This window comes from Calypte anna, chromosome 2 (assembly GCF_003957555.1).
Source record: "Calypte anna isolate BGI_N300 chromosome 2, bCalAnn1_v1.p, whole genome shotgun sequence".
NCBI classification, from domain to species: Eukaryota; Metazoa; Chordata; class Aves; order Apodiformes; family Trochilidae; genus Calypte; species Calypte anna.
Window position 1 is genome coordinate 140,336,988 of NC_044245.1, and position 21,119 is coordinate 140,358,106.

Consider the following 21,119-nt stretch of genomic DNA (forward strand, 5'->3'; position numbering starts at 1 on the left):
AAGAAGTTATTTCCTTATTTACCCAGTAGAGATCATAAATTCATTTTCCCTATTGTGTCAGCATGTAATGCACCTGGGTTCAGAGGGTTAGTTCAGGAACTGTATACCATAAGATTTAAGTCCACAAGTGAGATTTACCCAGATCTTTCTGATTTGCTGTGGGAATCGAGTGCCTTGAGTGCCTGGAAGTCCTTTCACACAGAAACACTGCTTGTTCTTTGCTTGAACAGCACTAGGTAGACTCCAGGAGTAGACTTCAGCAGTCCTTTGCACTTTCTTACACTTTGCCACCAAGGTCAAATAACTGAGGTGAACCATCTGCCTGTAGCTGTGTTGCTTGTGATGCTTCCTGCAGAAAGAGACAATTTCCTAACTCATACTGACTAAAGTCTTTGGCCAAAGTCTCTCTTCACTTGACCTCACAATTCCAGTACATAAAGAAAATCCTGTCTGTGGTACTGACATCTTCACTGACATAAACAAAAGCCACAGTTGAAATTTCAGATTCATATTTAGGTGTGCAAGTGACAGTGGAGAGATAAAAAGCCTAAAGTTTGAAATCTAGCTGAGACTGATTTTAGAGACTCTTAGAACTGGGCTGGAAACAGATGAATCTCAAGAGAGGGAAAAATTCTCCAGAAGGCAGCTCTGGTAGGTTGGTACAACTGACACTAACCTCAAGGAATATTGATTGTATGTTAAAAGACTTTCAAGTATCTGCCATAACCCCTGGTCTGCTATTTATAGTCTCTACTTCTTTAGCTATAAAACTCATGCTTTGAGTCTGAGGGGTCTTTAGCAAGAAGTAAAGGGTCAGTAGGTGACATGGGTTTTATTTCTCTCAGCATGCACCTTCCTTTTCTGTGTTAAGGGACGCACAGGCCTGGCTGCAGAGTCACAACACATCTAAGTGCATGTGGAGATGGGTTTTGCAGCAAAAGGTGGGACTGTAAGAGATTAGGAGACAAATACAGGAGACTGAAGAAAGCAAGAGCAAGCCTGACATTCCATTTCTGAATGTAGGGAAATAAGAAATATCTGCAGTTAGGATAGTGGTACTGTCCTTCTTTCTGTAAACTATCAGTGTCATTAGAACATGAGCAATGACCCCACCATATGCTTATTTACCTATTATCTGGCAACAGATGCCAGCTCTTAGTTCTAGTGACACCCTTTCAGTTTAGGATGACCTTTCAGTGAATATTGTGTTCTTTCTCTGGCTGGGGAGGTTCACTGACCCAAGACATCTTTGGCAGAGCTGTTAATTTTCTGATTACCAGTAACTGCCATGAAGATACAATAATTAAAATGAAATAAAGAATAATGATAATAACAAAATCAGTGGACAGCACTGGAGTCTTCTTTGTCCTTTACTGTGCTGCAACATACTTCAGCAATAATGACCATAATTGCAGTTATACATGAAAAAGAGTCTGGTAAAGAAGTCTATTCTAACGGATTTTATTTCTTCACAGGAATTCCAGGCAAGATGATGTTTTTTCACAATTACCCAGACATCAGACTGAAACCATAGACTTGGAAATCAGAGAGATGGAATTCCAGTTCTGCTATGGTAATTTTAACTAATAGTTTAAATGTACAAGTGATACATTTTTGCTTTTCTTTTTTATTTATTTGGTGGATTTCCCTTTCACTTTTCACAGCTGTCATTTACTTGATGGCTTTTTCCCTAGCTTCATAACTCACTGAGCTGGATTAATTGTTGTGGAGGAGTGAATGCTAAGTCATGTTAAAAAGGTTTTATTAGAGGTAAAACTCTAGGAATCAATTATTCAGCAAAATACTGCATCACAAAGAGATGATGAGGAGAGTGATTTTAACAGGGAGAATGACTGTGAGCTTTACTCTCTGGGATCCCTTTTGCTTAAAAATATTGTACTCTGAGCAGCTGTGTTCCTGCAGTTAAACACTTCCTCATCATTTTATGGCACCTTCTGATTGTGTACCTTTGAACATCTTTTACAGATATTTCACGGTTTCAAAGCTCTGAAGCTCTGGGGGAGAAATAATAATCACCTGCCTTGGGTGCATTTTCTGTAGAAAACCAGGGCCAGTGAGAATGGCTTTGTTCTTTTTCCAGCAGTATCTTCAATAGTGCTGTCCAGCTTTGGCCAGTGAGAAATGAAGGGGGAGAATCTGCTTTAGAAAAGATGTTTAAAAGATGAGAAGAGAAGGTCTGTGGGGTGAAATTAGAGCAACAGACAAGTGAAGAGCTGAAACTTGAAATGCTTCTGGTAACATTTGGGATGTGGGTGAATCATGTTTGAGAAAGAAGCAAACTGATGAATCTCTGACCAGGCTATGAACATTTATTAGCAGATTCATGAAGGAGAATGGGAGGGTTTCAGATTAGGTGTTAGTAGTGTTGTTTGCAAGCAGACTGTATCCATTTCTGGTAGCATCCTTATGGCAAAGGAAGTAGGAGAGAGAGGAGGGGTTTTGAATACATGGCCTTAATGAGGTCACCATGGAAAACAGAGAAAACTTTTTTTTTTTAAGCATAATTTAATAAAATCAAAATATTTTATGGGAGGCCATATATTAAATCAATACTAGATAAGACAAATCTAATTTCATTCTCTAGTCTCACTGTTCCTTGGGTTGGAACTTCACCAGTCTTTCTTGCTGTGGACAGTGTTTATCTTTCATTTGGTCTTCCCTAGAAAACAACTGTGGGCTCCCCTTTTGCCTCCTGGAAAGCTGATTGAGAGTCCTTGCTGCAGGCTCCTAAATTTCACAACCAACTGGGGGTAGGAAGTGGGGGTGCTTGATAAAAAGAGCTTGTACATACCCTTTTGAATATCAACTATGATTTTCACTGGATCTCTTGTGTAGTTTTCTTGTTTTCCTCTAAATCATTAAGTTAGATCAGGGAATATTCTAAAATCCTACAGAGTAAGTACACATAATTATGACGGGGCACATACAAATCTTCTACAATTTTTCTAATATTGTTACATTTAAGTCTTCATGAACAATAGGTTCTGTTCCAATCTGCTTCCTCTGTACCTGTTATTCCTTAAAGTGCTGTAGGCAAGTGAAATAATGCAAATAGTCTAGAGATATCTAATATTGAAGTATGATCAATCTTCCCCATACATTTGATAAATTCCATACAAGGAAGAATGAGAAGCTGTGAAAAAATACATATTTAAAGTAATTATCCACTGTTAAATATTTACACATGTGCACATACATGTGTTCACACACACATGCTTGCAAAGCAGCTCATTGCATTAAGAAATTAACTACTGTTTCTAATTACTTCTAGTAATTAATTACTTCTAATTATTACATTGAGTAATAAATTGCTATTACTAATTATGCTGTGGTACAAAGTAGTTCCAAATGCAATTTGCATGGTTGTTTACATCACAAGAATATTTAAATAATTGTGCTCCCTCAATTATGTGGAATGGTTGATGTTAAATAGCATAAAACATTTTGCAGCTTCATCTGCAGTATCATTTGTGTACCACTTATGGCAGTTGGGTTTCAGAGGACTGGGGAGGAGATGTGTGTGTCACTGGGGAATAGCTTTTTTTTTTTTGAAACCTTCAAAGCACTGCTGAGCGTCTGTGACTTTTTCAGGCATTTCTGGTAACATGCATTGTGCTTCTAAACTTACATTAACAGCTCTTGTTTCTCAGCTTAATAAAATCAGAACCACTTGGAGACTGACCAAATTCTGTTGTCCTTAATCAAAGTCTTATTTCCCACTCCCCAGGCTCTCTGGTGAGAGTGGCTTCACTTGCCCTGATGCTGGGAGTGGGTACTCTCACCTCAGTTAAATTTTTCTTCAAATTCACATGAGCGTGTATTGAGACCTATATAGCTTTTGTCCAGAAAGATGCAGATTACGAGCCTGCTGCAGGTCAGATCACAGTCAGAATCATAGAATCATAGAATTAGCCGGGTTGGAAGGGACCTCAGAGATCATCTAGTCCAACCCTTGACCCACCGGAGCAGTTGCTAGACCATGGCACTGAGTGCCACATCCAGTCTTTTTTTAAATGTCTCCAGGGAGGGGGATTTTACCACCTCACCGGGCAGTCCATTCCATAGCCTAATCACCCTCTCCGTGAAGAAATTATTTCTAATATCTAACCTAAACCTCCCCTGGCACAACTTAAGACTGTGTCCTCTTGTCTTGTTGAAGGTCGTATGTGAAAAGAGTCCAGTTCCCACCTCGCTACAGCCTCCTTTCAGGTAGTTGTAGACAGCAATGAGGTCTCCCCTGAGCCTCCTCTTCTTCAGGCTGAACAGCCCCAGCTCTCTCAGCCTCTCCTCATAGGGCCTGTGCTCGAGTCCCTTCACCAGCCTGGTTGCCCTCCTTTGGACCTGTTCCAGGACCTCTACATCCTTCTTAAACTGAGGGGCCCAGAACTGGACACAGTACTCGAGGTGTGGCCTAACCAGCGCTGAGTACAGGGGAAGAATCACCTCCCTGGACCTGCTGGTGACGCTGTTTCTGATACAGGCCAGGATGCCATTGGCCTTCTTGGCCACCTGGGCACACTGCTGGCTCATGTTCAGTTTCTTGTCGATGCAGACTCCCAGGTCCCTTTCTGTCTGGCTGCTCTCCAGCCACTCTGTCCCCAGCCTGTAGCGCTGCATGGGGTTGTTGTGGCCAAAGTGCAGAAGTTCCCAGCAAAAGCTGTGAGAACTTTCCAGATAATCTCTGTGAGTTTGGTGTGTCCCTCAGCCCTCCAGGATGTTCCAAATTGGGTGTTACACATTGCAGTTTGCAATTAACTCCTCCAAAGAGGTCAAATGCCAGAAAAGACTGATTGAACTTTCAGAAGGAAAAAATGGGGGCTTTTTTTACAAGGCTTTGAAAGTGCTACCAGGAGTTGTGCTCTTCCTCAGTCCTTCCTTCTCTGTGTAAGTTCACAGAGGTTTTCTGGAACTTAGGAACTGCTTTGCCTATTCCTGTATTAAACATGTTTATTTTCTCCTGTTCCCCATTTTCTATCTCAAGTTATAATAATACTCAGTGATATTAGAATTGATTGCAGTGGAAAATAGTGTCCTAGCAGAGGTGGACAGCTTGCCATCAAGAAAAAGGAAAAGAGGCATGAAAAAAAACCACTATAGAGACTCAAAAAATATAGCATGTCATTCAAATGTCCATGGAGAGGAAAGAATACCAGAAATTTTGGACAAAAATACATTATTGTTAACCATAATTTTTTCAAAGTTTTATGTGGGACACCAGTGGGATGTAAAGTTAAAGAGCTGGAAATTTCACTCACTGCCTATACACATGATGGATTTGAAAGAGTGGGTTTCACTGTCTGAGGAATATTCTTGGCACTGGTAAAAGCAGAGACAAGGGGTTTCTTTTTTCCAGGTAGATTCTATTTCAGTCTTATAGTGTGAAATGATTTTTGGGGTAAAGTATTGTGGCTGCTATGGTGAGGAGGGAGCTTTAAAGCAGAAAACAGCACTGAAAGTGGGGATTGTAACAATATGGACTATAGACCCACCGACCCACAGCTTGATGTGATATGAAAACTGGCATGTGGCAAGGCCTTTGGGAGGGCTGACACAGTCAAACATAGTGCTTAATCCTTCTGAGGAGAGAAATTAAAACCTTCATCTTAGAGGACATACTTCAGCAGTTGAAAACCATCAAAATCAAGTTTTCAGTTTTTCTGCCCTTTCTTGCCTCTGAGAGATGAGCTGGTTCTAGCTCACCTTGAGTCATCATGGATCCATAACTTGATTTTCTCTGAAAATGGTCATTCTGAAAATTCTCAGAGCCAGACCCTGCAAAGACTTCAGCCCTACATGGGTCCTATGTTTGGTACACTGCACTGTAACAGAGCTTTAAAGGAGAAAGAACTAAAATGATGTTAACAATTGGCATTGATAAATTACTGTTTTGCTCTGTGGGACTCAAATTCTAATCAAGGTGCTTGACTTAATTTCTCAGGGAGGCAGGATGGAGACTAAAATACGTGATTAGAGGATTGTGATGATTGTGCTCCCAAGTGAGGGATGGAGAGCTGTAATTCTGCTCATTATCATAACTAATTAGCTGCATTCAGAAGTGAAAAATCAGAGGGGCTGGATCACTGCCTCCAACTGTTAATAATGAGTTATTGAACTGCAGTACATGAGACCAGAGGGACTGTGATCACCACCAGTGATGAGCCTGGGATGTGCTCCCAACACCATGAAATAATTCAGCCCTGGATTTTCAGAGTGCTTTCATGGGATGAAAGTATGTGCCATTCCTGGAGTGCAAAAAGATGAAGTTCAGCACCATAGACTCAGTCATTAAGCTTGGGCCCCAAAAAGATCCCAGGCATTTATGTGCATGGAAAGAGTTCACTGGCATCCCTTTGGACACGAGCTCTGTTGGCTGCAGGGGATTCACACAAGCTGTGCATCTGGCCCTACCTCCTTAAGCCTGGCAACCTCTTGGAAATGAGGATGTGTTTTCTACCAGAGAGGGCTGTGTGCTGCTGTGGGCTAGAAATGGGCAAACTTGGTGTTTGGAGTGTCCTCGGTGTAAATCTGGGCCTGAGTTAATTAGCCAGCTGATTAACTTGATAGGTTCACTGTGATGCACTGGCTGTTAACACAAGCCGTGCATGAACTGCTCATAGCACTGTACAGTGCCTTGCAGGTGTTATGCCCTTTAGGCCATTTTCTTAGAGCAATTTTAAGTACCTCATTTTGTTGGCCATAAAATGGATGGTTAAAGGGGGAAATTCAGGAGGTACAAAGGTCAGTAGGGCACAACCCCACCTGTGAGCTCCCAGAAATTGAAGCAGTAGAGAGACATGTGGGCAGAATAATAAAACCACTTGGAATCAAGTATCAATCAGAGCTGCGAAAATCCCATTTTGGCTTCAATAATTTCAGTACTGCTCTCCTTGAGGTAAACGAAGATCTTATTAGCACTTCCTTCCCCTTCCCCGCCCCCTAATTACCTGTAAGAGCCTTGCACCGTCCCAGGGATGCACTTCAATGGGAGCACACAGAGACTGGAAGCAAACTGCAGCACTCTGGAAACCTTTCTGGCTGAGCTTGGTGGTGAGTCTGACTCCACATTAACCATTTGGTATCAGGTGAAATGGAGTTCAATGCAATTACAATTTAAAAAATCAAAATATACATTTTCTCAGTGGATTTGTAGTGCAATATTTGACTAATGTTGATAAGCTGATAAAGAATTGCTCATTAATAAAAAAATATGGCCAAGGAAATAAACCCTGGACACAGGACTGATCTCTGAAATGTTAAAAAAATTAATAGTCATTATAATTAAATAAATGGAGTTTCCTACAGTATTCTGTCAACCTCAGATTGTAACGAGGCCCACTTAGATAACTCAGAGATGTCAAAATGTCTTACTGGCTGCCATGACTATACACTCTGACATTAAGATCTACCCTGATTTCTCTTTCTGAAATGCTGGCCCTTAATCTACTATTGCCTAGAACTGAATTATGGTGGTGCACAATTCCCAGCCTCATGGAGTGCCGTGACAGAGGGGCATATATGCAATTATACCTTTAGATGGAAGGACTGAGTTAGAAGTGCCAGTCAGACATTTAATGTTATTTTCTTAATCTTGAGCAGCTGTTATTTAAGATACAGGACTAGAGAACCAAAATGGTGAACTTCAAACCCAGTCCAGGGCTCTGAGCCAGGAGAGTCCTGGTTGTCACTCCAGAGCAATCAGATCTATGTTTCAGGAACTGCACAATTGGCCTCCCATGGCTTCTCAGTGGAGCACAGCAGCTCCTCCAAATCATGTGACTGAGCAGAAAGATGCTCCATAGAAGCAGAGTATTGGCATTTTTTGGATTCATTGTGATATTTGAGTGCCTTCTGTCACATAATGAATTTACTGGTTTCCCAAGACCTTGCCCAGGACTCCAGATTGTGCTGGGAAAATGATGTAGAAAGAATAAAAGCAGGGAGGGGAATGATTTTGAAGTCTGTGCTTGGATCTGTGTGGCAGTTACTGCTGCTACAGTCCTGCTGCCACCACTGCCATGGGGCTCTCTTTCTTGCTAGGTTTGTTTCTGCAAAACAACATTAACGTGGCACCTTTCAGTAGTGGCTTTCCAAGAAAAGGTGTACAGATACCATTGTGCTTCTTTTGGACATGAGAAGAAGGAAACACAGACATGGCCCATATTCAGCAGTTACCATAAGCACAAGCATAATCAATACTCAGTGTCAAATATTAGAAATTATTTGGATTCATTAATCTGGTGGAGGTTGGCAAAAATGTCATATAGGTCATGTTTCTCTGGGCTCTCTTGTCTACACAGGGCTATGCTTTTCTGCTTTGGAAACCCCTCTAGCCATTTCACAATAAATAAGAGAAATAAAGAATTAATTTAACATATGTGGTCTGACAATAAACACTGTATCCAGGGACAAGTATGGATAGCAAAACTTACTTCCTGCCCACAACTTGGTAAAAAACATCTGAACCTTCTGCACTATATTGTGCTTACATAGGTCTTGTGTTGTAGAGATGTGAGGCTGTGTAAAGGGTGAAGATGTGGTAATACAGAATTGAATTGTGTGCACAATCCCCTCTTCTTCCTTAGAGCTGCCAGGTTATGCTCCCTACAATCACAAAGGAAAGGAATTACAATGCTTTAGTAAGCCACCTCTGCTAGGTTGTATTTCTTCCATTTTCTTCACCAGCTCCTGGACTATCATAACATCTTGATTTTTGGACATCAAAGCACTCAAGACAGATAGAATGCTGGTCTCTACAAGCATAGTAGTGTCCAACATGGCTCATTCATGAGAGTCTTTTATGGTATCCTTATTCCCATTTGCAGACTGAAACACAAGTTGAAAGTGGTGAAGGTTCTTTTGGTCCAGCACACTTTGAAGGAGTTTGTGTTGTGGTTTGTCTTTGCAAAAGGCACATTGCAAGCCTTCAAAACTGCTCTGTTGAAGCTGCTGAGAATGAGGAAGACTTCCAAGATGAACACAAAAACCATAGGAAAATTTCTGAGGAGTTACTGCAGAGGTCAGATCCTCCCTCTGTGGATCCAGGGGCATAGAGAGAGAGCTCTGACACTATCCATGGTGCAGGAATCTTTCTGACAGTCTCAAATCCATTTCATCTTGAGCTCAAAACTGCCAGACTGGATCCTGCAACTGGGGAAGTGTGCTGTGGAAAGAGATAGGGTGCTGGGTGGGATCTGGAGAGAAGCATCAAAGGACTCCATCAAAGGATGGAGATATGAGGATGGCCTCTCCTCAGCTGGGGCCATGCTCTGCCATATTTCTTCCTCTGAGTCACACTACAAGCCCAATAGAATTGCTTGGGGTTCTCCATCAGATGTAGGAGGGGTGACTGTGGGGAAGCACCTCAGTGGATCCAGCTCAGTGGGTTTCCCATCCATGGGATTGTCTGTCCTTTCTCAAAACACTCCTCTGCTCTCCTCCATGGTGCAGATGTGGAGCTGGATGGGTTATTTCTTATATGGCACACAGGAAGGTTCATATCACCCCTATCTATCTCCATGCTTCCCAGCTGTATATCACATTGTGGTTTGTGTATAACAGCATGGTGTGACCTGTGTTGCTCTTTCTAAGCACAGATCCCTGCATGAAATTCATGCATGGCCTGTGAAGACAGAAGCCAGGGTGGTCGCTCTGCCAGGAGGGGAAGAAGTAACAGCGAAGTGTCCAAGATTTGAGGATACCACTGCTAAAATCATTAAAAAAAAAAAAAAGCTGCTGCCTGCCCAGGGAAGCAAAATCAAAGAGAGACTGGGAAGGAGCTGGCAAAGTCATGCTTTGGCTGGTTGGTGCTTGTGCTAGTCCTAGGTGACCATCTGCTGAGCTGTCAGACCCTACTGGGTGGGGTTTTTTTTGGTTTTACATTGATTGTTTTTCTGTTCTTTTAAAATTAATTTACTGAAGGAAATAAAATAATCTTTCTGCTTCAGAATAAAAACATCTGAAAGATGATTTAGGCTGCACAGGGGGAGCATCCTTCCAGCAGGCTTGGCTGCCTGGGCTGGGCACAGCTGCAGCACAGCCCCTTTTATTCCCTCTCTATGACTGTCTGCCAAGTGCAAATTAAAGGATCCACTGACCAACAAGCTGTGTCTATTCTAGTATTTACCCAGCTCCTGGCATGTTTTGGATCTTCTATATACAGACTAGCAAGCCTTTGTGTTGCTCTGAATTAATTCCTTCTGCATGGGCTGTGGTGATTTCTTTTTAACTGTGTTTCTATCTTGCTGTTTGCTGTTGCACAAGGATGTACCCAAACTCTTGCAATTAAGCTGAATGATCGGACTGTTTGCTTTGGTTTATGTGAGCACACCAACACATCCCAAGTACAGAGAGACAGAATTGACTTAATGAGCCAGTTTTTAACCTTAGAAGTTGCATCTGATAAAAGTAATAAGGCAGTGGCAAAAAGGCTATCTCAGAAAAAAACTTGCAAAGAAGTAAAATAATATAGATAATCCAGGAGGACCCTGATCCTCTCATGGGGTGGTGAAACTCCTTAAAGAGAGAGAAGCATTAAGTGCTGCCTTGTGTCAGTGACAGAGCACAATCCATTTCTGAGCAATTTCTCTCTGGATGCAGTTAACAAAGCTGAAGTGCTTTTGTGGTATTTATTAGCTCAATATGATTTTACCAGGTATCTCTGTCAGTTACCACTCTGTGCCTTAGAAATACAGCTGTATTTTAATGGCTGGGTGCTTCACAGACTAGCACCTGGGTATTAATCACACACAGGGAACTAATGCAGCAAAATGGAAGTCAATTTTGTCCAATATGAAGAGAATGAGATTAAATAACCTAATTCAAAAGCACAGCCCACATGTTCCCTGCTTGAATTGCTAATAGTGGTTCAAATGACTGAAACTGAAGTAATTATTAAAATGTAATTAGTTTACACAGTTGGCGCACTGTGGTTGGTTTTGGCATCTCTCTTGGCTTGAAGCATTTTCAACACACCAGTCATACAAAGGCCTAATTTGTGATTAAGACGTGGAGCTGATATTCTGGGAACCTGGGCTCAGTTCCTGGTTATACGATAAAATTCCTGTGTGAATTTGCTTGGCCTTATCACTTCTCTGTGCCTCAGTTCCTTGTCAGTAATATAGATAGAAGATAGAAATGCATCCTTTGTCTGGTTGGTTGTTCTATTTAAACTGAAAGCCCTTTAGGTTGTGGATTGCTTTTTAATGTGTTTATACAATATAAGATAACGAGGACTTGACCTTGTTTGAACAACAAAGTGTGAACTGGTAGACCACTGTGTTGATGTATCAGTCCAGAGATATTTTTTTTCATGCTGCTTTTTGCATGATGCAGGAAGAATTGAAAAGTATTTGTAAAATGGATATTATGATGTGCAATACTCCCAAGAACACAAAACATGTAATAAAAGAATAAGAGGAAGCTTTTGGATGCTTAGCAGATAATGTCTTAAAGATGTTTGTGAGAAAACTGTTCCTTGGAATAAAATAAAAAAATCCATTGTTTTCCCACTGCCTTAAATATCTACCACGTCCCACATTGGGATCCAGAAATGGAGGAAAGCAATTGACAGATCTTCTCCAAAAGCTGAGTGATGCATGCAAGAATTTCGACTCAGATCCTCTTTGCAATTCCTCTGTCTGTATTTTGGGATCTATGAACACTTCTCCAGCAGGAATCACCAGCATCCAATGAAGTCTTGACTCAGGGCAAGGAATTGCAGCACATGGTTCAGTGTCAGGGATTTCTAAGGGGCTTTGAGCAAATGCCTGAAGTTAGAGATGTGATTTAGTTTCCTTTCTGAACAAAGGTGATTTCCCTGCCTGGGTTTTATATACTATTTGACTTCCCTTTTAATTAAAGGCACAGCGATGCTTTTCTGGTCAAGTCATGGAAAAGATCTTGTTTTGATCTCTGTACCTGCATTACCAGCTCCAACCCTGGCAGCACTTATTTTAGTACAAAAAAAAAAAAAAAAAAAAAAAAAAAAAAAAAAAAAAGACACTGGAGTACCATTTGCTTGCTAACACCCTCCCCAGCATAATTTTTACTTGTATCAGTTGCTGGTTCCAAGACAGTATCTGTACATGGTTTGGGGGAAAGGTCAAGCTAGGGGAGTTCCCAAAAGACAGGTGGTGAGACACTGGCACAGGTTGCCCAGGGATGCTGTGGCTGCCCCCTGCCTGGAAGTGTTCAAGGCCAGGCTGGATGGGGCTTTGAGCAGCCTGGTCTATGGGAGGTGTCCCTGCTCATGCAGGGGGGGTTGGAATTAGATGATCTTTATGGTCTCCTCCAACCTTCTATGATTCAAAGGTTTCCAACCTTTTAGTGCTGCTTTTATCTTCTGGTGCTGAAGTGGCATGAAATCTGTTGCAAATTAATGGTCATCTGCTACTTTTACTGTGGATGGAACTACCTTGAAACTTTCAGGGTTAATTAAAAAAAAAATAATTAAGGTGTTTGCATGAGAAATCTCAATTTTTGCTGCATTATTTTTGACAAAGGCCAGATGTGAAAACATTCTGTTTAATAAAACTCTGTCCCGTTGGAAGGGAGTAAATTTTATGAAATAGAATGAAATTTATTTCCAGAAAATTGTGGTTATGGTACATTTTCAAACACAGATGTTTTATTTGAACTATCATATGAAATTTAAATAGGATTTTGGTTGTCTCTTCTACTAGGCATTTCTCAAATTGTTTTACTTTGCTGTGAATATTTACTCAGCTTTTTGCATATGAAAGCCAATTACAGTAATCACCTTCTTGTTTTTAATATCTGAAACAAAACACAATATTTTTTGCATATCCAAGAACTCTAATGATTAAACAGTGATGGCGAATTAATGATATAGTAGTAGTAGTAATTTGTAAGTAATTTCATATTTAATCTAGTCATGAAAAAAATAGTTTTGTTAAAGAAATAAGTGTTGGTTCTTTCCCTTAAGGAGCATTAAAAATATCTTTGCTGCTAAAATACATATCTAACACCAGCCCTGCTATTGCAAAATGTCTTGAATTTAAAGAGCTATGTTTTATTGCAAACCAGGATGCTAGGATTTGAAGAGAATATGAATAAAACTCTCAGCATGTATCAGGGGAGAAGGGAAATATCAGGTCCTTAAGTGTTACTGGCTTGAGATACCCTTGGGAATAAGGCACCTTCCCTTTTGTTTCCAAAGCAGGACATTAATAAGCATCAGCTGGGCTCCAGCATTCAGGATACAGGAAATTTGGCAGAATTCTGCAGGGAAGCAAAAATGCATTGAATTCGAAAGTGGAGCAAGTGGCAAATTTCAGTCTGTTGTGCTGCAAAGACAAATGAACAATTTGGAATCTATGATGCAATCTATATTTAATAGCAGTGATGCAATAGGAGACAGGGATAATAAATTATTTTTTCTTTAACATTTAACATTTTCTTTAACATTGTGCCAGGCCAAAATCCTATATGCGAAAAGCCCACCCTTTTAACCTTGGAAGTGGAATATTAATTTTGTGACTTGTATTCTTCACTAATAGTATGGCTTAAAAAAGCATTTATTTTTATGCTTGGCATTCAGCAACTGTGTAGAATTATAGGTATTTTAGGGTTCTGCTGCACCTCTTGTTTATAGATCATGTCAGCATGCATATTTTTATTCATTAGAAATTGTATTGGAGCACCATTGCACTGCATTGAAAACAAGGCTGTCTGTATGCAAGCTATAGTTATAGGTAGGGTGAAATTACTATAAGCATTTCAGTAAAATCAGGGTAAATTATTCAGTGGCATTTATACTTCTGAACTGAGACAGGTGAGACCTATTTTAAATGACTGAGGGAGAACTTATCTCAAGGATGTTCCTCGAAGCAACAAGACCAGCTGATCAAACAACTGATGACAGATTGCTGGATCAGTCCAATTTGAATTCTCCCTGTCTGGGAATGGGACTGCATGCCAGGCAGCTTTCCCTATTGCCTCTAGTGTTACAAGATACTAGCTTAAGCTAGGTTTATCCTAAATAAGTAAATTTTAAATAAAATGAATGAGTTGGAGTTGAACTTGTACCTACTTAGTCAACAGGTCCTCCAGAGACAGTACAAATAAGATGAGGAGGTTCAGGGCTACAAACTTTGACAGCAGCTGCAACCAGACAAGAGAGAAGCCCATGTGGAGGCAGTAAAAGCATCCGCTGAGGAACAAGAAGACCAGAGGCCCAGTTACTACTGGACTGAACCATCACAGGTGGAAGAGATTAACAGTCTGCCCTTGTTCTCCTGTGCCTTTTCTCAAAGTATGTACTCTCCTGCAAACACTAGAAGGAAATTTGCCCACTTCTCAGTTTCAACTCACTGTCAAATTATGCCTTGAGGTCACTCATGGAAATACACAAAGGGCACTGAGAAAAAAAACAACAAAATAAAACCCAAGCTCTTGTGGTCCCTAGGACACAGATGGTTGCTCTTCATCTTTAGTTCTTCTTTCAGCTCATACATATAATCAGATGTAGACATATTGATCTTTAAGTGTGAATAAGAGAGAGGCAGATCTACCTAGTCAAAGTAGGACTCCTGCCCTCCTGTTTACAAAATTTCTGCCTTCAGATATTCATAGAATCATAGAATTTTCAGGGCTGGATGGGAGTAGTATCCCAACCCCCCTGCCATGGGGGTTTGAATGGTTTGAGGCTGGATATGAGATCCCCAGCCTTTGGTTCCCTAGGGAGGAGCTCACAGCCTGTGGAGGGAGAAGCCACTTAGAGAATCCAGAATGAAACACAGAAAACAGGGAGATGGGCTGAGCTGAGGACTGAGGTGTGACCTTGCAGACCTTGTCTTTCTTGTAGACCTTTAGATGCCATCTTTCTTCTGGTGTGAGTAGTCAGGAGTTTTCCTGACCATAAGAAAAATCTCAGCACACTTATTTTAGACTGTACAGTAAATCTGAAGAACTACTTATATTTCTGCTCTGTTTCTTCAAAGCAGGAAAGCTCTTAGAGTGGAAGTCAGACTCAGATAAGACATCACTACTGAGATACCTACCTGTAGGTGGTTCCAGGATACCTGATGGAGGCTGACCTATGGTCATCAGACATTAGAAAGTGGTTTTCCTTCAAGCTGAAGGAATCAAGTAACAGATTCACAAAGAAAATGGAAATGAGCCTTCTTTCTCTGATGGCTGCCTTTAATCCCAGTGAAACAGAAGAGATTGCAGCCTATTGTAAGGCACCTTCCCTATTGTTAGGTCAGTCGGATGACAATTAGATGGTTGACTTGGTGGGGCACAGGGGCAGAGGGAAGACTTGTTATGTTTAGTCATTAAAGTGCATTGGTCAAGAGAACTAAATGTTATAAATTATTGTAGTCTAAGTGCTGGCCATTTGTTAATTAAGGCTTTATCTTATGCTACTGTCAGTACCTAGCACTGTGATAGCTTAAAAAGAACTAAGTGATTGTTCTAATCAAAGTAACTAGTTTAACATGGATACAAAAAAAAAAATCCAACCATAGTCATAGTGGTCTACCAGTACAGTGAATGAGAGAAAAGGTGAGGTATGTTCTTGCATCCCACACCCTAGGGAATAATCACATCACTATAAGACATACTCTGAAGCTGGATTTTCAAGGAATAAAAAGCCTTTTTTTTCTTCCACTAGACGTTATGAGAATGGACAGGCTGCCTCATGGATTTGTAATTTTTATAAGTTAACATTTTGTTGTAATGCTGCATAATTAATAAAACACTAGGTTTAGATTGATGAATATAAATGAAAAGACACAATTTCTTGATCCATGAGGCTAAGTGATTACATATGACACCTTCCTCACCTTTCAACCCTTTTCATTCCATGACCAGTCAGTATTACAGGATGCTAAACTGAGTTGCAGCAGTGGACAAACTGGTTCATTCAATCTGCAGTCTTCTGTGTCTCTGACTCTTTCTGTGTCTCAGCCTCATATTCAGTGCATTTATACCTCTGAGCTTAGACAGGTGAGACCTATTTTAAGTGACTGAGAGAGAATTTCATTAATCAGGATGTACCACAGCCAATGGTGCAATCCATAAAGGGACAGTTTTCCTTTGGATGACCACAAATTTGACTGTTCTCTCAGCATGGTTAGCTTTATGAACTTGAAAGGATTGCCTCTATTAATGGGATGGTATGAACAAAGATGTACTATGAGACAGTCTGTAAGTCATGCCTTGTGGTTTGCTTCCCTTGTGCTATAAAACTCCTTTTATCCCAGAAGAATACATGCTGAGCTTTGAGGCTTTATGGTGTTTCCCCAGGCTGCCCTCTCTGATCCCAGCAAACTCCTTGTCTTTCTGAGTCTGGAGTCAAATGGCAGAAGAAAACCAAGAGAGAGGCTCTTAGAGAGGCAGTTAGGCAGCATGGAAATGGTCATGAATGCCAAAGCTCAAATCACCAAGACATCTCAGCAACCTATACCCCACACTGTAGCACTCTAGAGCTTTTGAGGCTGCAAAGTTAAAAATGCCACGTGGAAGATCCTTTACCTTTGAGGATTCCTTTGTAAACCAAAACATCATGTAGCAGGGAAAATTCAGCCCATAAAAGGACCAGAGCATTTCCTTGCAATACTCTTATCTGTGTTGTAAGGACAAACAGTCTTCGACCTAGGTCATTTCAAAACAGCTCAGGAGATTTTCACAGACATGCCCTTCCACAGCTAAAGTTCAAACCAGTAGCCTGAAGTTTCCTTGAATATTGCTGCCTTAAGATTTCTAAAACATAAATTATTATGTACTTCTGTATCTATCCCTGGATTAAAGCTCCAAAAAGTGCTCCAAAAGCATTTCTTTGGGCTATTGCTATTACCCAGCTAACTATTGCTCTGTTCAGGTATCTCATGGAATAGTGATGGTAATGATCCATCCTCCAGGAGATCCTGCAGCCCTCTGATCATCCTCATGGCTCTTCTCTGGAAATGCTCTATGTCCATGTCCTTCCTGTGAAAGGGGCTCCAGAACTGGACACAGTGCTCCAGGTGGGGTCTCGCAAGAGCAGAGTATAGGGAGAAAATCACCTCCCTCAACTTGCTGGCCACACTTCTCTTGATGCAGCCAAGGATCCAGTTGGCTTTCTGGGTTGCCAGTGTACACTGATCCCTCATGTTGAACTCATTCACCAGCAGCCCCAAGTCCTTTTCCTCAGGGCTGCTCTCAAGCTAGGCAGTGCACAGCTTATACTGGTGTTTGGGATTGCCTCAGCCCAGATGCAGGACTTTGCACTTGGTCTTGCTGAACTTCATGAAGTTCGCAAGGACCCACCTCTCCAGCCTGTCAATGTCCCTTTGGATGTCAATATCCCTTCCCTCCAGCATGTCAGGCACACCACACAGCTTGGTGTCATCAGCAAACTTGCTGAGGGGTACTCAATGCCACCGTCCATGTCACAACAAAGATGTTAAACAAGGACCAGTCCCAATTACTGATCTTGAGGGACTTCATTTGTTATTGGCCTCCACTTGGACTGGACCTGTTTGACGGCCACTCTGGGTGTGGCATCAAGCTAGTTCTTCATCACCGAGTGCTCCATCCATTCAAACCCATATTTTACAGCTTGGACAACAGGATGTCATGTGGACTGTGTTGAAGGCTTTGCTCAGGTAAGTGATGTCTGTTGCTTTCCCGTCTTACTGATATTAAGTTTCTTTGTTCACAATTTTTGAAGTACTTGGAGGTGTGGTGAGACACCTTCACAGTAGTTGTGGACATGAAGCATAGGCATGTGTTTGCAGCTCAGTACTCCAGGTGGGGTCTCAGGAGAGCAGAGGAGAGGGGGAGAATCCCCTCCCTGATGCAGCCAAGGATATGGTTAGATATGTCACTAAAAACTTCAGGGTCTCAGATCATGTCTGTGTTGTAAAATGTTTCATGGCAACACTGCCATGGAACAGCCCAACACTGGCTACAGTGGGGCAGTGGGATGGAGCTAACACTGAACCTGATGGATTACTTAGTCTGCAGCTGAAGGAAGAAATTAACTATCTTGAAGCACTGCAGAAGGCCTTGATGAATCCAGCCTCATTGCCTAAATGGAGCAGGGGAGCTACCTGTCAAATTCTGGTAGCCAACTTCAGTATCTTCTGCTTCTTCTATTCTAAGATATTCAGTTTATGCCTTGTGGCTTTTGGCACTGCTTTTAGTATGTGGACTAGAGGACGTTCTCCATGCTCCATCAGTACACCTGGTATTGCCCACATGTTTATGGAGGAAATGGAGGCCTACCTTGTCAGTCAGTGTAACTGGGCCACCAAGCTTGTAAAAAAGGAAAGTATAATGTCATTCTCCTGAAACCAGCTGTGTTTTGACCTGAGTGTCAGGGGCTGAGGGGCAGCCCAGAGACACCATGTTGCTGTTCACAGCATAGTACTGTGGAGCAAGTTGCAGATCAATGTTAAAGATATTTTTGAACCTCTACTGACTGTCTAGGCTGTGTGACAGTGTTCATTCACAGCTGGAAGAACAAAGACACTCTCTGGGTGAGGCCTGAGGAGAAGCCTCTACTGAAGATAGCACAACTTCACATTCCAAGGATGGCAAATTCTCCAGTTTTGTGTTTCCACTCTGCCTTTTCCATACATACTCAAACCAAATGCTGCGCTTGCAGACACTCTTGTCATACTCAGATCCATTTTTTTTGAGCTGAAATAAATGTAGCTGGTTTGGATTGGTTCAGATTGTTGCCAAGGTGGGGGTTCAAGAACATTTTATATGGAATATTTCTTTGCCATGTGATCATTAAGGAAACAGTGGTTTTGAAGACATCCATCTGTACCCTGCTCTGGCTGCCAGGCTGCTGCATGAAGGTGCTGCTGCTCTTGAGCCTCTTTGTAGAAAGTGCACAAGAGTGTTACATACCCCACAGCACAGAGGCAGCCATGTACAGTGATTAGGTAACGTCATACTTGGCCTCCTTCTGAGTGGCTCAGACTGGAATCACTTGCAGCCCCACAAGGCACAGAGCTCACCAGCCCTGTGGAAACCATCCATCCACTCTGGAATTACACCATGGCACAATGTGCTTGGTACAACTCAGTCTGCTTGTTAGCTGCTCTCTGGTGAAATGAAGAGCTCCAACTTTGCCTTCCTGGAAGTACAATTTAATTTAAAAATTTATTAGCCTAGATCAATTATAAGAATAAAATATTATGTGGTTCCCTTTTTATTTAAGGTATTACTTGAACAATATAAAGACTTCTAAATAATGTTTAATTAAATTTTAAAGCATATTTGGAACCCACCTAGTCTGCCTGCATGTAAAGGTAAATGGAATTTGTAATAAATACTATGTACTTCATGCTGAAATTGTGACTGCTCAGCCTTTCTCAGACTATAGGAATAATATTGGGTATCATGAATTTAGGTTACACATAGAGGCTTAAAAATATGCTAGGCAGCTAGAGGGAATAATAAATTTTTATCCAAGCAGGGACTTTCCTAAGGAAGAAAAGGAATGAATGAGCTAGTGGGGGAGAACAAGTCAAAGGATGCATTAGCATCACTCTCAGCAGTGTATGCATTATATCACACATGGGTAATTGGCTGCCTGACTGTGCAGGTTCTCCTTTCCATCCACATTATGTATGCATGTGGCCCTGTTTGACTCTACATCTAGGGCAAAATACTTCAGGTATAATTAATGACAGCTTAGTAAACCTCTTTGTAGTGAAGGACATTGTTCACACTATTCACTGACTAAATCTACAATGCTCTTGAATGCTTCAGACTGACCATGTCTCTGGCCTGTTCAGAGACCTGTTTGCATTCTTACCATTTTCTGCCCCTAGACTGCCTGCAATCTGGATTTTCATGCATATTTGCTGATACAGTCAGTGTCATGGCTTAGAAGTCTGTATGAAAATTTTATGGCACACAAGGTAGGTCCTGTTAATAATAGCTTAATCTCCTGCATATAATTGCAAAGTTAGTATGAATTCTTAAAAAAAAATGCAGTTGAAAGAACCCATGTGTGTGAAATCAATCCCTTTATATTTATTTACGCATTAAGATACCATTGAGATGATCTCTGCTTGTATTGTTTTACTTCATCACAGGAATAGGTTCTTTTAACAATAGAGTGCTAAGAATTTCTTGTGATTAGTCAGCATTTGACAGTATAATCAACTTAAAAGCTCTTACAGGTTTAACATATGGAAGGGAACTTAGTCTGTGAATACTGTTTTCCAAGTCAATGGGATCACGTGTAGCATAAAACATTTTCTCCTGCAATAGATCAAAGTTGGGCCTATGTTTCAGCTACTTTTATCTTCTTCTGTTGTTTTTCATTGTGGCATTATTCATCTTTTCTTCTTGCACTGTGGGTGTTTCTATTTCATTTTTTTGGTGGAAAAAATCAAGTATTTCAGCTGAAGATGTTATTTGCTACAGACAACCATGAACTTAATTCTATAGCAACAGTGAACCTTGGAGTGCATCTTGCTCCTGGTTCATTGCCTCATTAGGTGATGCTTGATTTAGCTTTCTTAATAGACTTTGTGTGGTAAATTGTTTGACCTGACTGCCTCAGGTTCTAATGGTGCTGTACTTTCATGAGGAACCCTGGTTATGTAGCAAGGGCTCTTAAATCTTTGTCTCTGTAAAGGTCAGGTCTCTCTATTTTCATTATTTGAGGAATTCTACAAAATAACTTACTTTACAGAGGGACCCTATGAAACACACTGTTTTTTGACAGTAGGCATTGGCATTCACTGCAATCCATATTCCATCCTTGGCCTTTTGAGGTTTCCTCATTTCCAGTTTAGGAGAGAAACCAATTGAATCCAACCTTTATGTACAAAATGCACTGGAAAATTTTTGTTGTCTTCTATAATTCCCTCAGTGCTAAATACATGCTAAATATGTGCTGGACCACTTGAGCCAAAAGGTATGTTAAGGCACAGATGAAAGCCTGAGTTTCATTGTTGGCAGTTCTGTTTGATCTTGATGTTGCTTTTTTCTTGCCATCATTAAAAGGGAAAAAAAAAAAAAAAAGACCAGAAATTTTTTCATGCTTTAATTTTACTCAGGTCAAGGATCTCCTTTCCAAAGGATGAGTAGTAGGCTGGGGACATGAAACAGCAGTATCATTGAGT